Source organism: Hipposideros armiger, unplaced genomic scaffold (assembly GCF_001890085.2).
Source record: "Hipposideros armiger isolate ML-2016 unplaced genomic scaffold, ASM189008v1 scaffold_8, whole genome shotgun sequence".
Lineage (NCBI taxonomy): Eukaryota > Metazoa > Chordata > Mammalia > Chiroptera > Hipposideridae > Hipposideros > Hipposideros armiger.
The window spans coordinates 3,332,170-3,337,219 of NW_017731358.1; positions in this window are offsets into that span (position 1 = coordinate 3,332,170).

Genomic DNA, 5,050 nt, shown 5'->3' on the forward strand with positions numbered 1-5,050 from the left:
CAACTTGGGCCAGTGAAGCAATGTCCTCCACAACTAGACTGAAGAACAAAACGACAGCAACTTGTCTGTTCCCCTACCCCCAATTCCCTAGCACTGTTCCCATCCCCCCAATTCCCCAATAAAATCTTTTTTTTTTTTTTTAAAGGAGGCTGAGAGCCAGGCAGGCACATATCCTGGAGGGGTTTGTAAGCCCTGATGAGAAATTTGGACTTTATCTGGAGGGCAGGGGGAAGACATTGGAGGGTTTTAAGCAGGATGGAGACAGGATCAGCTTTGAAAATAAGGAAGATCACTTCCACCATGACATAGAGAATGGATGGAAGGGACAGGACTGGAGGCAGGGTGATAGTTTAGGGCATTGGGGAGTCATCTGGGTGACGGAGGAGGGTGTCCTGAACTGTGGTGGGGTCCATGACGATAGAGGATAGAGGAAGGGATGGGGAGGAGAGATTTAGAGGAGGATCGAATTGACAGGACTTCTATCTTGTCTGGGTGGATTTTAAAGGTGAGTGAGAGAATAAGATCAAGGAAGACATCCCAATATTTGGTTTGGAACATTGGCTGGAGGGTGCTACTCAGTAAATACAGAAGACAGGTGCAAGAGCAGGTTTGGGATAAACAAACCATGGTCTACACATACAATGGAATATTGTTCGGCCATAAAAAGGAATGAAGTACTGACACATGCTACAACATGGATGAACCTTGAAAATGTATGCTAAGTGAAAGACGTCAGATGCAAAAGGCTGTATATTGTGTTCCATTTATATGAAATGTCCAGAATAGTCAAATCCATGAAGGCAGAGAATAGATTAGTGGTTGTTAGGGGTTAGGGGGAGAGAGGAAAGAGGAGTGTCTGCTTGATGGACATGGCGTTGTTTTTTGTGGTGATAAAAATATTCTGGTACAAGTGGTAATGGTCGCACAGCACTGTAAATATACTAAAAACCACTGAATTGTACTCTTTAAAATGGTTAAAATGATTAATTTTATGCTATGTGAATGTAATCTCAATAAATATTTAATTTTAAAAAAGAAGCATGTTCAGGATGCAATGAGTTTGTTTGGGAGGTATGAATTTGGGGTGTCTGAGAGATATCCAAGTGGAACTGCTCAGTAGGTAGTTGTGGCATTTGACTCAGGAAACAAGCTTCAGATGGAATTACCAATCCATGCATAGAACCACAGAGATGCCATTTCAGCTTCAAGCTGCCCCTGTCCTTCTGGTCCGTTCTACTTTGGGAGCTCCTGCTGGATGCATTAGGTCCGTGCCCAAGAGACAAAGTTCTGGTCACCCTTTGTTTATTAGCCTTTTTTGGAACACAGATTTTTTTTTTATTAGTTTTAGGTGTACAAAACAATACAATAGTTATACTTTTCACCCCTCACAAAGTGACCACACTCTTCCCCCAATCAACTGCCCCCTCCCCCGATATCATACATATCTATCACAATTCCATCAACTCCACTCCCTGCACTGGGAACATAGATTTTTGTATTTTCATGTGAGGAGTGGAGTTGGTTTAATGTACATACAGTAGGACAAGAAAAGCTACCAAGGCAAACCCAGCCCATTAAGGTTTATATTTTTTATTACAGAGCATGTCCTCAGAGTCATTTCCACGGGACTAGGGATCTGGCTTTTATCATTGTGAACACTCAGAGTCACACACTGGTTGGTTTCTCTGGGATCAAATTAAACCTAAAGTCCCCCTGAAAGTCTTCCCACATTCATTGTCATCACCAAGAATGTTTTTATTTTGGCTTCTCTTATACTTAAGGACTGAGCTTCTTTTCCACATTTGACGTCCCCATTTATAATTCTCTTCCCTCACTAACACTAAATGGAGCAAAAGATTTATAATCATTTTTTTGAAAGCACATATTTGAAAGCACAACAAATGCAAATATTTCATCTTTTCATGTGACTCTTTCATCTTTTTTTAGTTGACTGGGTAAAAATCCTCCTACTCATTTTTTTTCTCCCAAGTCTCACATTTTTATTGTTTTGGAAGAATTAATTGTTCCATGTTTTCTCTCTATAACTTATCAGGTTGTGTATGTATTGCTAAATACCTGCTAGGCTGTGAACATCTTGAGGGACAGGTCCCTTTGTGTCCAGTATTCTAGACACCCAGTAAGGGCCTGGCGTAAGGTAAGCTCTCCATATGGGTCTATGGAATCACCCCAATGGGCTTTACCTAATGCCCAGGCCATATGCAGTTTTCTTCCTCCTTCTTCCTTAACTTCCTGAGTCCCCATAAAGGCTTCATTTGTAACCAGGGCTTGCCCACTTTGTTTTCTTCCATAATCTTGAACAAATGGCTCCTAAATCATCTCACAGTGGCTATCAGAGTTCAGAGTGAGGGATTTCCTCTTAATGCTTGAAAAGGGAAGAATCAAGAGAGAGACGATGAAAACCAGCTCAGGATTCAGAACCAGACAGATGTGGCTTCAAATTCTCACTCTTCTCTGTGGCAGCAGAGTGACATTGGGCAGGTTATTTAGACCACTGTTTCTTAAACTATCTGTAAAGAACCAGCTTTTTAAAAAGGCAAAATTGTAGTAATGATAAAAATCAGTGGTTGCTAAGGGGAATGAGGAGAGGGATAGTTAAGTAGGTGAAGCACAGGGGTTTTTTAGGTCAGTGAAACTACTCTGTAAGATACCAAAATGGTGTATACATGACACTATGCGTGTGTCAAAACCCATAGAACTTTACAGCACATAGAGTGAACCTTAATGCATGCAAATGAAAAAAGGATCATTTAGGAGATCAGGAATCCTTAAATGATGCTAGAATGCAGAATGTGCCAAAACAATCTAACTGTACTACAATTGTGTGAACAACCTCACTAAACGGGGTGGGGAAAATGGTGCTGACATAAGTAACTTTGCAAATGAGTGGAGCATGTAAGACTAAAGGAAAAAGAAACTAACTGTACATAAAGTTGTTTCTTGTGAGGGTACAGGTTAACAATTCTGATAACACTATACTTACATACTGGATTAAACAATTAAGTAAATGGTGACGGGGGCAACAAGGCACCTCCCTATTGGAGTGGGAGGCTATAGGTTAGCAAGGGGAGGGGGCTGGAATTATCTGTGTGAAAATGGATTGGAATTGGAGACATCAGTATGAACTCATGTTTAGCTTAATATAGATACAGATGGGTATATACTAAAGTATTTATAAATATATATATGGATGTGGGTCAGTTTACGTATATATTTCCTTGCTCTGTCATTTGAGAGACACCACGGTATCAATGGGTAGCCCTAGAGTCAAGATCTTACTCTCTAATGCCACTCTCCAATAAAAAAGATCCTGGGTTCCTTGAAGAAATAACTAATTCTAGCACCGAGGAAACAAATACATAAGATCAACTGGAGCATCTTATAGAAATGCAGAAAGTAACAAAGTGCTTAAAAAAATAAAACACAGGGCCGACTGGGTGGCGCGTTGGTTATGAGTTGGCTTGGGACGCCAGCTCTGAGCATCAGGGCCCCGGTTCGGATCCCACATACGGGCCAGTGACGCTGCGCCCTCTGCAGCTAAGATGATGAGCAACAGCTTGACCTGGAGCTCGGCTGCCGTGAATCGCCGGAGACAGCGTAGGCTGCAGGGGGGTTGGCTGGCAGCTGGCGTGAGCTGGCGTGAGCTGCCATGAGCCACTGTGAGCGGCCGTTTAGTAGCCGGGGAGCAACTGCTTCCCCGGGAAGAGTGAAATGATAATACTAACATGGGCCAGTGAAGTGACGTCCTCCACAACTAGACTGAAGAACAAAAAGGACAGCAACTAGTCTGTTCACCTTACCGATGCCCCAATGCTGCTCCCCTCGCCCAATGCCCCAATAAAATCTTTTAAAAAAATGAAAATAAAAACAAACAAACAAAAAAACCCCCACAATGATGAAACATGTCAAAAAGACACACAGGCCAGTGGAAAGACTTCCCCAAACTGGAACAATCTGAGCAACAAGATAAATAAAATCATACTTATAATCTAAAGTATAAAATAAATATTAAGAGGTCCATACTGATGTAAATAAATGATTTAATACATAAATAAATGGGGGAGAAAAGACAAACCTCTTATGCACAGTTTCAAATAATTAATGTGATACTGCCCCCTCAAGGAAGTTTGAATACAAACCCCCAACTCTGAAGTGTGGGCTGCACATAATGACTTCTTTCTAAAGAGTACAGTCTGGAAAGGGTGGAAAAAAGAATAAGTTGACAGTAGAGAAACCTGACAAACACTACCTCAGCCAGGTGATCAAGGTCAACATCAGCAGTGACAGGTCATGTTGAGAGTATGTACCCTTGATACGATATGATGAGAATGTCACTTTACTTATGTGAATTCCTCCCCAAACTCATAACCCCAGTCTAATCATGAGAAAAACATCATACAATTCCAGTTGAGAGATGTAATACAAAATTCCTAACCAATACTCCTCAAAACTGTCATGATCAACAAAAACAAGCCTGAGAACCTGTCACAGCGAAGAGGAGCCTAAGGAGACATGGCAATTACAATGTGCCCATAAGGTGGTGTCCTGGATGGGATCCTGGAAAAGGACAACGACAGTAGGTAAAGAAATCTGAATAAAATATGGATAAATAATATAAATAAATTTAATAAATTAGTAACTAATAACAATGTACCAATGTCCGCTTATTAATTGTGACAAATGTACTAACAAATATAAGGTACTAATAATACGAGAAAACAGGTGTGGGTTATATGGGCACACTCAGACTGCTCTTGTAATTTTTCTGTAAATCAAATTATTCTTTAAAAAGGTTATTAAAAATGAATTACTAAAAAAAATAAAATTTATAAAAACCAAAGATATATAAAATATTAATCCAAAATTTTACATAACGCTGTGTTTATTTTATCTTTTATTTGTCAAATTATAGGTTATAATTGCAACTATTTTATGTTTATAAATGCACAATGCATAATGACTACCTAGGATATGCTTTCTGATAAAAAATAAATCATAGCATAATTAGATACACTTCATCTAACTTTTAATT